Consider the following 12,973-nt stretch of genomic DNA (forward strand, 5'->3'; position numbering starts at 1 on the left):
AAAAACCTCAAGACATGGTTGGTCAAACAGTAACCCCCCCTCGCCCCCATGCAATCGCCTTTAGACCCTCACGGGTGAGTAGTGTGCTCTATACAAAATTTTTATGGATTGATTGATTGATCACAACCTAAAGGTATTATAAGGAATTCCCAATGCTGGTCTATGAGAGGGGTAGGCCTCACAATGATGAAAAAACACTTGAGGAGTTTTCCATTACCAGTACATGGAAACTGGGAAGTATATGTCCTGCCTTTTTACTTACATGGCACCCTGCCCTATTGGCTCCCTAGGGCCTGCTTGATGGGTGGCTTATATGTAAGAAAAGGGGAGTGTAGGACTTAGCAAGTCGGAGTGGCAGTGGAACTGCACACACAGACTCTCCAGTGGCAGGCCTGAGACATTTTTACAGGGCTACTTCAGTGGGTGGCACAATCAGTGCTGCAGGCCCACTAGTAGCATTTAATTTACAATCCCTGGGTATATGATATACCACTCTACAAGGGTCTTACAGGTAAATTAAAAATACCAATTGTGGATACACCGATGTCACCATGTTTTAAGGGAGAAGCACATGCGCAGTGGTAAAGTGCTCAGTGTCCTAAGGCCAACAAAAAATACAGCAACAAACCAGGAGATAAAGGCAAGAAGTCTGGGTTAAGACCACCCTATGGATGCCAGGTCTAACACTGAAGTTATCTGATTCATACCAAACCTACTCACTGCATGCCCCTCCCCCCTTTTTGCATTAGGCTCTCACTGACGATGAACCACTGCTGGCTACGCCAGCAGACTAGAGTAGGCATCCTACAGCAAGCATAGCCTTGTGCATTTTTCTACCCTGTTTTTTCCACCCAACAATGTCCCTCCAACCTCTGGAGCCCCACCCGCCATAAGTCTCCTAAGGATGCGACATGCCCGAATGTGTCTGACCCTCCTTCCCATTTCCATCCTCCCCTACTTGAGTGCTTTGGTGTGACACTCACACGGATGCTTTCGGGGGACATATTGGGGTCATCCCAGGCTATTTCCTGAATTTCAGAGGATTATAAAAATGTTTGTAGTCTCGGCCAAAAAGAAAATTACATAAATAAGGCATCAATAAACAATAGTCTAAACACTGCAGCTTCGCTGAGTGCTTATACTCAAGTCCCTCTCTCTCCCACATCTCAGACTTCATGAGTTTGATCTAAAAAGTCCCTGGCCTGTTCCATTGTATGAAAGATTTGCAAATTGTCCGTTATACAAAACCTTCAGCTTCGACTGCTGCACTAACCCAGCTGGCACCATGGTTCTTAAAAACATCAATCAAACCCTTTAGCTCTTTTCGACATTGTGTAGTGTAGAGTGACATATTCAAGAAGACTCTGAAGCAATAGTTGTTTTGGGTATGGTAGACCTTGTCGCTGATGGCATTAGACAGGATTCACTCCTTTACATGATAATCCCCAAAATTCACCAGAACAGCTTACAGGTATTTAGAGCTGGAGGACTGATAAAGAGGGACACAACACACTCGTGTAATTGTGGGGGTCCATGTCTTTTGATGCCATCACCGGACACAGATACTTATTTACTAGTTCCATTACCAACTCAGTTACTGTCCACCCACTCTCCCATCCTTCGGGACTCTTCAAACCGCAAGTTATATCGGCAAGATCTGTTTTCAATATCGTCAATTTTCAGTTGTAACTCAACAAGCTCTGACTGGATCGTAAGGGTTGCTGGGTCTTGTTTCAGTTCGAAATCTTATAGATCGAAAACTCTCTCTTCCACTTGGGTGACCCTTGTGGGGAATAGCATAGGTTGGTATTGAGCTGACCCAATTGCTCACTAGTTTTTCCCTGAACCTCCTCTTGGGAGATCTTCAACTCCCTGATTTTTCTCTTATACGATGAAGAATCAGCTCCACTGAGAATGACGGGACCAATGCGCTGATGCGGTTAGTACTTGCTCCTCCCAATGGACTTGAGAGATGTTTATGGCTTTCATTGTCTTCCTCCCTTCCCCTTGTGAGTGATCAGGCATTTTGGGTGATACTACGTACTGTGGGGATCCTGCTGGGGCTGCCACGAATGAAGATGCACATCTGCACCTTCTGTCGCACTTGGTAAGGTATACCTCTCACTCTGCTTGCTCGCTGGCCCCTGCACTTCCCTTTGCGGACCCTTTAACGCAGCAGTCGCAAATGCAGGGTAAGCAAGTATGTGTTTTGACATCCCATCGTTGCTAGGTGAAAGTGTGCACACAACACTATCAGATTCAAATGAGGCCAGAGGTTCTTTACCTCCAATCTTTGCTTGCCCATCTTCCATTATGGCAGGTAGTACGAGAAGGGATTCTGGCGTTAAAGGGCTGATAGGACCTCGTGCGCTTGCTAGCTCTCCACAAGCAGTAGTCAATTGTAGGTCTGCTGATTCTCCACTACCTGTCATGGAGGGGTTGTGGCTCAGGAGAAACCATCTGTTGTGGCCTCCTCAAGCCCCACCTGAACAACATGTAGCCCTGACTTGCAATTAGTGTACTATGGACTCGATGATTTGAAGAGCTTTGCCAGAAGCGCAAACTCTTGTGGAAGTATTGTGCGAAAACCACTTCACTGGTGCTTTTAAAGTCTGTGAGATAGGCAAAAGGTTTGGCTAAAGACAAATGGCCAGGTATGGGAAGCAAGGACGAGAGAGTGTAGCCCCAAAGGATCACAAGACACATCCACTGCTGCGTTGACCGACTCCACAACCCACTGTGGGCCTCCTCTAACTGGGAAGAGTTCTGTTTCTTTTTATTTAGCTTTGAGAAACCCAGGCTGTTCACTCATAGCACTCCCCCAGAGCCCTGTGCGCAGCAGTCACCCAAACTAAGCAGGTACGAGTGTAGACTTTGATTATAATAACATGGCCCAGCAGTTCAACATTTTAGTGTCCCCTTACCATCGCTGTTGATCCTGTCATCCGTCTTCTTTCCAGTAGCTCCAATTTAGGGCTGAAAGTATTGCAAGTTTTATTCGGGCATTCCGTGGTGCTCTTAGCGAGGCAGGTGAAGAAAGTGAGTAGGGTTGAGGCCCGCTGTTGACGCCAATGGTGGCCACTTTTGCCTACTGCTAATTTGGTTCACCGGGTAGTAACGTGTATTACATGCAAATCTGTGGGCTCATCCTTTCCTCTCCTGGGGGATGTCCTCTCTGCTTGAGCCGATCTCAAGCTGCTGGACTCTTATTGAAGGCAGCAGTGGATCACAGTGAAATGCAGTGTGAATTGTGGATTTTCCTGGAAGCAAGGTAGAATCAGGAGCGGAGTAGCACACTCCGCTGCACATCTGCCATCTTAGAAATGCCCACAGTGTCCTGGCCACTGCGTCAGTCACGGAGCCTGACCTGAGCTCCTGTGACCATCCCACAACAAAAGAAACAATTAGATTACTAGGACTTTTTATGATGAGTCCAAAGGTGGAATAGTCACCCAGTCAGAGCAGGTCTGACTTTGTCTTCCTCGACCACTATACAAGAATATATACTTCTCTCTCTTGAGAAGTATTCACTGGTTCATATCAAGGAATAGTTGGGTACCATCCACTTGCCGACGTTAACTAGCAAGTTCAGGCTAGTATTCTTTCAACCATTACAGCTATGGACGTACAGAGTGCTATTAGATCCTCATCTAACATCAAGGGTTGCAACGTGACGGTTTGCCCGTAGAAGTTTGCAAAGTTTTTAAAGCCCAAATACTGAAGTTTTTACTATTAATATTCAATACAATTTTAGAAGGAGTCAAGATTCTTAGCTCCTTCGCGCAAGCTGTAATAGTGAGGTTTTTTTTACAAAAAAGGATAAGCCCCAGGGTTAACCCGGCTTTTACCGCCCGATGAGTTTATTAAATAGTGATTATAAAATATTTGCGTAAATAATTGCCTCTTGGTTCCCACCATTAGCTTCCACACTGGTCCATTCTGATCAATGAGGATTTTTGCCGGGTAGACAAATATCATAAAAGTCTAATTCGCTAGTCCAGGCAATCGATTTTTACTCAAACAATCCCATAAAGGCAGTGGCAATCCTTATGCTCGACACCGAAAAAGCCTTCGATTTGGTGCAATGGCAAGGTTTGTTTTCAGTTTTATTGAATTTTGGTTTTCCCCAGAAATTTGTCACCTTGATAGAAAAGCTTTATCAAAAGGCCTAAACTGAAATAATAATCAACTCACAGATGGTAGGACATGTTTCTATTCAATGTGGCACAAGGCAAGGGTGCCTAGTGTCACCAGTTCGGTTTGCGTTATTCTCAGAACCTTTGGCTGCCGCACTCAGACAGGATGCTCAGATAAAGCCCTGATGGCAGGAGCACCCAAGGTGAAATTATTTACTGACGATATGATCCTGTATCTAGTGGCGGAAGAGCAAAATATCACCAATGCGCTGTCTAGGATTAAAGCTTTTTCCAACTGAGGGGGTTATAAAATAAATCACAGTAAATATGAAGCTCTTCTCTTTAATAGCTTGCCACGGGTCCTACCTGCCAGTATGCAACCTCAATATTCGGCTACTCGTCCGATTATATATCTAGATATATATACCACTCAAAACTTCACAGAGCATAGACTGAATTACGTAACTAGCTTAAAAAAAGGGCATGCTTTGGTTCAGCAGTGGCAGCACTTGCCCTTCTCCATAGTAGGCCTTGGTTAAAATGATAATTCTCTTTCTTTTTGTTTTCATTTTTTCAAATGTGATAGATAAAATTCCTTGCACCTTTTTTAATGAATTTGATATTGCCTTCCATCCCTTTTTATAACAAGGGAACAGAGTACCCACCAAACTGATGACACTCCAGCTGAAACACGAAGACAGAGGACTTGACTTACCGAACTTGAGAAAGTATTACCTATATGCCTTTTTGGCTAGTACATGCAGTGGATTCTTTGAATTCATCAGGCTACTTTTATCTTCATCAGATCCTAAGTGAGGTTGATCCTCAGCTTTACTCGTTCTCAAAAATTATAAGACTGCCCAAGCGCATTAGATATAAACTCCCACATATTGTCGTTCTTAGATTCACTCAGTTTAAGAATGAATACCAACTCCCTTTGACTTATCCTGTAATGCGGCTTTGGGATTGTCCTCGGGTGTGGGTACAACTGGATAATTCATCTATTAGGAAGTGGGAAAGGGTGGGGTGTATGAGGCTTCGCGATTTTATGGTGTCGGTGATATCATGGGAGCAACTTATCACCAGCGGTCTCTCCTACTTTGCTATTCTCTTTCTTACAAATTAGTCATTTTTTAAGGGAATACAATCAGCCTCAGAATTCTTTTAGGGAAGATATCAGTTGGGCATATTTTGTGTCCGGTCTCACTGGCATAGGGAACTGGCCTCGTCTCCTCTCACAAGACTTGGGTAATACGCTTCTCCCAGCATATCTGGCTAATCTACAGGCCTTAATAGATTCCAGACTCGGTGGCAGACGTGGCTATGTCAGAATCAAATGACTTGTAAAGCAATTTGAGGCGCAAACTTTAAAAAAATATATTTTTCTCCAGATGGATGCTCTATCTCACCCACTTAAAACTACAAAGACTGTTCCCCTCCATCTCCACAGCGTGTTTTCAGTGTGATCATGAGAAGGCTGATTGGCCCCACGTTTCTGGAGCTTGCCCTGCCCTGCAGAAGTTCTGGCAGGAGATATTTGGCTCCATTAGCGATAAATTGCAAATCAAAATCTATCTGGATTTGCGTGACATCCTATTTGGTCTGGCTTTACTAACGAATGAGTTAACTGTGTGCCAGCAGAACTTTCTTCATCACTTTATTAAGTGCCAAATCATTGATATTTCAAAGGTGGAAATCCTCAGAAGTTTCAACTTTAAGTCTGTGGTAGGCAAAGATGGCTCTGGTAAGACAGCTGAAGCAGCTGTGTACTCAGAGGATGGAAGCCCTTAAAAAATTTGAAGAAATTTGGCATGACTGGTGGGATGGGATCTAGTAGGTCAGGGTATGAGCCTGACCGGGTTACAGCTGTAAGGACAGTCTTCTATATCAAAAAGAAACTGGAGATGCTTGTGGGAGATTGGTCTATTAATATCTCTCTGCAAATACAATGATATGCTGCTTGTGAATTTTATTTACATTATGCTGGAAAGTCATTGAGGATACGTTTAAATGAAGGGTATATGCATTTGTAAATTCATTCTGCCTTTTTTATATGTATGGATTTTTTCTACCCATTGATAAATAAATATTTTTTAAATAGTCCCTGTGCAAACATCTGTTAGTGATCGAGTGTAATTATATTCTTGTCGGGATTTATTGCATTTGGTAATTGGCGGGTGCTATAAGGTCTGAACTCCCAAGTTAAATTTCAGCTGGTCATTCCTACTAACATTTATCAGGTAAAAAGCATTGTAAACTTCTTCATATGTGAATTTTAGTAGTGTGGATCAATATATTGGGTGAAGTAAACTATGACAAATTTGCAGCCCCTGTGCAAACAAGTGTTTTCACGGGAACTGTAATTTACTGAATCACTCATAATGAGGGCCTAGGTGTCTTCTTTCAGAAGTACAGTCTCTCCATGGAGACTTCAGACCAGGGTCCTGCTGCAATCTTCCTGTTTTCCCTTCCTCCAACTCTTCCTCTTGTGCCCTTTACCAAGCGTTCCCTTTTTTTTCTTTCCTTTTCGGTTTAGCACTCTCTCATAGCATGGATTAATAACGATTAACCAAAACACACTAAACAACCCAGGGCTCTGTGAAGGAGCATCCTATCTGTCATCATAGCAGTTCAATGGATAATCAGAGCTAGTAAGTGCAAAATAAATTCACAGTACAGTACAATCGCCTACCAGAGTATGTCGCTCTCATACATTTGTGTCTGTTGTTTGCTACTCTGTGCAGGTTTAATCTCCCTTTGTGTACTGGGACCATGTATTCACAAAATGACAATGGTGCTTTTCATAGAGACTTCTGCAGTGTCTGCAGCTTGTGAATTTCCACAGGCTCCAGACTGGATTTGAAAACTGTTGTAGCAATTCCCACGCACATCAATAGGTGGCATCATGCTGCTCTGCATCATCTCGTCCCCCCAAGGACATGGTGTTGGGACCATCATATATGCGCCACCTCTGCATGTTGATGTCGTTCCTTTCTTTCCACACCTGTCAACGCAGATCCCAAGCACTTGAATCCTGTCACTCCTCACAGAGATTTTTTTTCCTTCAAATATCTTCAGTGTGTAGACAATGTCATCCCCTAAAACAACAGGGATTAAACTGTGTCATGATTGTCACTGGCAGATGTCGGTGACTGACACCCACAATGTCTGTCAGTGGTCCCTCAGCTCCAAATATGACTCAGCATCATTTCCATGCTGTGCAAAATGATCAAAAAGGCCAACCCTGATTGAAAGCCATAATTGCAGTCACCGATTTCTAGAAATCAAAAGAAACCTCATGGTCGAAGGCTCAATATTCCCGGTTGAAATCGAGGGCAAGGAGGCGCTCCCATTACAGAACCTGCTCCTGTGACATGCCATTTTCGAGATCATGGGCCTCAGGTATGTCAAGTAAGTCCCACAAGAAGTACAAGAAATTTAAGCATTGGTCTCCTTGTCCCACCACTCTAACCACTCTGAGTCGCACAATGCCCCACCACCTCTAGGCCACAGAGTCATTCACCTTCTGAGGAACCAGTCCTGATGGTAGCCCCACTTTTGTCCCACCCTGATCAGACAGCAAGGCTAGAGATGCTCGAACAGCTGAAGGCAGCTATAGATCACATTTTTGGAGCCACACCGAATCCCCTTAGCCCATCTTCAGACCCCAGGGATCCGAAGTAGCCTCCCGTCTGTCTAGCATCAGCAGATATGTTCTCGACTGCACCCCTGGATCTCATCTTGAAGCCAACTTTGTCCCTGGCTTCAGCTTCACTGAACCCATGCGCAATGCTAACCATGGCTCCATGCTTGGTGCCATGCACAACACCAGATTTGGTGCATAAGCAATGCCACCGGTGCACAAATTGATGCAAATCTCGATGCCACCGATGCCAGAAGGGGAACTGATTGTACTGTCAAATTCAGAGACCCATGCTCTACTACCCAAAACTAGACTATGGCCCTGATTCTGACCTTGGCGGACGGCGGAGGCCGTCCGCCAAGGTACCGCCGCCAAATGACCGCACCGCGGTCAGAAGACCGCGGCGGCCATTCAGACATTTCCTCTGGGCCGGCAACGAGGACGCCGGCTCAGAATTGAGCCGGCGTAGTTGCAGGGGTGCGACGGGTGCAGTTGCACCCGTCGCGTATTTCAGTGTCTGCAAGGCAGACACTGAAATACTTTGCGGGGCCCTCAGGGCCCCGCAGCACCCCCTACCGCCATCCTGTTCATGGCGGGTTTCCCGCCATGAACAGGATGGCGGTAGGGGGTGTCTGAATCCCCATGGCGGCGGAGCGCGCTCCGCCGCCATGGAGGATTCCCCCGAGCAGCGGAAAGTCGGCGGGAGACCGCCGACTTTCCGCTTCTGACCGCGGCTGAACCGCCGCGGTCAGAATGCTCGTGGGAGCACCGCCAGCCTGTTGGCGCTGCTCCCGTGGTCGGTGGCCCTGGCGGCCACCGGCCGCCAGGGTCAGAATGACCCCCTATATGCCCATTCTGAACCAGACTATGAATTGGGCAATCTTGATGGACGACAATGAACAATATGACAGAGACAATATATTTGATTATCTCCAGGATGGCCGTGGTCTAGACCTCCCCAGACATTGTCCTCTCTTCACCAAACCCTGTCATGGCTACTGAAGAGTCCATATCCTTCACCTAGTTGGTTCGATGGGTGGCCAAGACGTCTGACTTTATCCTACCAACCTAGGAAGTCAAAAATACTCTCTTAATAGAGGCCTTTAAACTTACTCAATCTACTCAGGAGCCTCTGCTCCCACTTAAAACCAGGCCTTAACTGAGGTGCTGGTGAACACTAGGTCAAAACCAGGATCTTGCTGTCTGGTCCATAGGTATATTATGAAGTGGCATAGACCAGTTCCAGGGGATCCAGACTTCCTATTGCAGCAAGACTTGTTGTCTATGTGTTCACAAGTTGCTTGATCCCCATTGCATTTCCTACCTCACACCGCCTGACAGGGAATCCAAAAGAATGGAGACATTTGCCAAACAGATTTTCTCATTGGCTGGCCATGCCCTAAGATTGGTAAATGACACATGCTTCCTGGACAGGTACTTGCACGCATTATTAGATATCGGACATCTTGCCAATTGTTTTAGATGACATCCATCAAAGCTTATAAAAAACGATCTTGGATGGACAAGATGCAGGAAAATATTCCATCAATTCTAGTCTGAGCACTACTCACTTTCTGGTTAGAGCAGTCAACACCACCCTGATTCTTAGGCATCATACTTTGATTTGCTCTACTGGCTTTTCTGTGGAAGGCTAACCATCTCTTATGGACATGATGTATGAAGGCTGTAGCCTGTTTGAATCGAAGGCAGACTCTGCTCTTGAAAAGTTTAAAATGAGCAAGGCCACTGCCTGCTGTCTGGGCTGACCTCCGCAAGCTCGGCAGTTCTCCCAGCAGCAACACCCCTCAGGGGCCTTGGTGGGCCTACCTGAAGAGGCAGAGTCAGTAACCACCTCAGCAGCAACAGGCCTTCCACTCCTTTCAAGGTCGAGACCAGGGACTAGATCAACAGCATACAAGCTCTAGGGGCAATGAGCTACATAAACCCCAGACCCCCCCCCCGCAGCTGCTACAAAATTGCTTTAACTTGCACTCGGTGGTGCAAAATCGGCCAGTATTTGGTTGCATCACCTTCCACTTTCCGTGCTGGAGGACCATCATGTCAAATCAATTGGTGCTCCAGATCGTGTAGAATGAATTCTTCCTACCCTTTCTTTACTGCTCCCCCAACATGCTACCTGCATCGCAACACCTCCAAGAGGACCACTTGTCTGCACTCCATGGAGATTTTCAAGCTCTTTTTGAGAGCAATACAGAGGGTGGTGGCATCAGAAAACTACTCTGGCTGTTACGCCATTTAATTTCATATGCAGAAGAAGTACAGTGGCCTGCATCCTATCCTACACATTCGCCCTCTGAACTTCTTTCCCCGGAAAGACAAGTTCAAAATGCTCACTGTGGCCCAAGTTCTGTTTGGCCTGGATCGAGGAAGCTTGATGGTAACGCTGGACTTGCTGGACACATATTTTCACTTCCCCACCCTGCAATCCCACAGTTGTTACCTGTGGTTTTAGGTAGGTCTAGTAGTAGTAGTAAAATCTTTATTCGGATATAATAATAGCCACAAAAGAAACACCAATAAAAAACATACAGGCAAATGATCGAGACCATACATAAGTTCAAGATACTAAAATTCAGGCGAGATAAAGAGGCATAAAAAATATAAATAACACTTACAGGTCCTTCCCTATATGCAATTCAAACAAACACCTATCACATGAAATGTAAAAACATATCAAAGATTAAAAACATGTACAGGTCCTCGCCTACGAACAAATCATCCCAACTGTTTTAAAACAGCATCTTCTTACACCAGGCCACCGCTCCTTTAAAAAAATGGCCCACGGAGCTACATACCTCATAATCATTTAACTGGCGAAGAAAAAACAAAGCACTCCAGCGATTGGAAAAGCTATAATTTCGTAACAGAGGAAACAAGTACAATTTTCTTAGAGGCGCATAGTATTTACAGAAGAACATAAAATGTAGCAGTGTTTGTGGGGAGTGCTTATCATATGGGCAGATATAGATAGTGCTGGAGGAGAACTGTCTTTGAGGAAAGGACAGTAACCAATGAAGGGACCCTAGTCTGAAGCAGGTTAAAAGCAATCTCTCATACACGTTATGTACAAACAATAAATAAGGGGCAGGACCCGGGCACATTTGTACCATACAGTAATCTTTGACATTTACTTTGAGCACTTCATTTGATTCACAAGCTGCCCGCCTTAACTCAAGGATGCGGTCACATATCCACGTTTTGTCTGTTTTGGTAATCAAATGCGGATTTTTAAACAAATGTGGGCAACCCACTTCATTCAGAAGTCCTTTCATGTATTTCAGCCATGGGATTGACAAGCGGGATCACTAAAAAGGCAATCCTGAATTATCAGCTGGTTGAGGACGGCTTCTTTATTAAGCCAAATTGCACACCACAGCTCCAATGGGGTGACGCTAATTCTATCCTGTAAGTATTCAAGATCCAATTCCTGGTGGACAGAAAAATGGGGAGTAGAGGGCGGGACACCCAACAACCGGCAACAGAATCGATTTTCCTCTACCTGAAGGTTCCCAACATCTTTTTACCCTCACAACCCCATGCCAAAGGTCACAGCCGGCAGACATTTTTTCTTATAAACCTCCAATATGGGAGCAACCGGCTTCCACCCTATATTTCTTGGCCAGTGAGTGGGTAACACCCACTGTATGCACCATGCGTAAAACCCTGTTTTTAAGCAGGGATGCCAACTACATTCTGCGTCAAATTCTAGCCCCAGATACGAGAAGGAACCTACTTTTGTTAAAAAAAAATCTCCTTTCCGCATAGGGCGCGTCTTGGTATTTTTAGGGTCACAAACCATTACAAAGGTCTTCGAGCAGTTGGTTTCCTGGTCTAAATTTTTCATGAACTCAACAAAACTATCCACTAGCAGTTTGAGCCCATTTGCAGTCCCTGCCAGTAAGACTGCATCATCCGCATATAGTAGGGCTGGAAAGGCGTTATTGTGATGTGGGGCACATCAGCTCTTGTAGAAACCAAGGTTCTCTCTAGGTCATTAGTGTAGGAAAGAAATAAAAGGGGGTGAGGCCAAACCCCTGGCGGACACCCCGACTTACACCAAAGTGGGAGGTTGTCTCCCCATTCAACTCATACCTTATTTTTGTCCTTTGGCCCTGGTGAAGGAGTCTCAGAAGATATACTAGGCTGTCATCAAGACCCATGTTTAGAAGAATTGCCCAGAGCTTTCCCCTTTTAACATAATCGAACGCGCTAGACAAGTCCATAAAGGCCAAGTGAATGGACCCACCTTTCACATATTTGTACTTGGCCTTAAGAAGGTAAAGGTTCAGGCACTGCTCAATAGTGCCCAGACCTTTCCTGAAACCATATTGGGCCCAAGGAAGATTGGCACACCATGTTGAAAATCCTGGTCAACAAAAGAGCCCAAAACTCTGGGTATTTTATGAAAAGGTCCATTGGGATCCCATCCGGACCTGGGACCTTATTTGGGAGACTGTCACAAATCGCCTATAGTACCTCACTCTCTAAAAAGAGGTAACCAGGGTTCAAAGGCAAGGTTATCTGTACAGATTGACCCCTTACCTGATTAGCCCCATAGATACCTGAAAATGGACAACCCAAGCATCAGGGGGATATGCAATGTAAATGCTTCCGGCAGTTTGCCATCTGAGAGGCCAGCCTGGACTAGCTTCCAAAAAGCCTTTTTAGAGGCTTCAATTATATTTTCCCCAGTGCTCTATCTTAACTTCAGCCTTCTGCTGTTTTACCGCCTGGGTGTATGCCTTTCTACAAGCAATGACAGTGGCTTTGTCCTAGGGATTTTGGCTAAGCGCCTGGTGCAGAGAGGCATTGGCTACCCTACACGATCTATCAAACCACAGGCAGCAAGTCAAAGGGACATTTTTAAATGGTTCCCTAATATAAGAAGTGAGCTCAGCAAAACCTGTTAGGCAAATGGCAAGGTCCCTACTGCTTATTAGGTAGGCCTATATAAAGATTAGAGGGACTGGGATTATTAGGACAGGCACAGTGTACAGCCTCCCTAAATAGTTACTACAAAACATAAAGTACACTGTTCCTAAGGAGAAGACAGAAATTGCAGAGGCACGTCTATATTTAGAAGCTAGAACCCTCACGCATCCACTGAATGTTATGCTTCATCATCGGGTGCCTCCTCAAATAGTCATAAACCACTCTAGACCACAACCAACCT

The sequence above is a fragment of the Pleurodeles waltl genome, chromosome 9, assembly GCF_031143425.1.
Source record: "Pleurodeles waltl isolate 20211129_DDA chromosome 9, aPleWal1.hap1.20221129, whole genome shotgun sequence".
Taxonomy (NCBI): Eukaryota; Metazoa; Chordata; class Amphibia; order Caudata; family Salamandridae; genus Pleurodeles; species Pleurodeles waltl.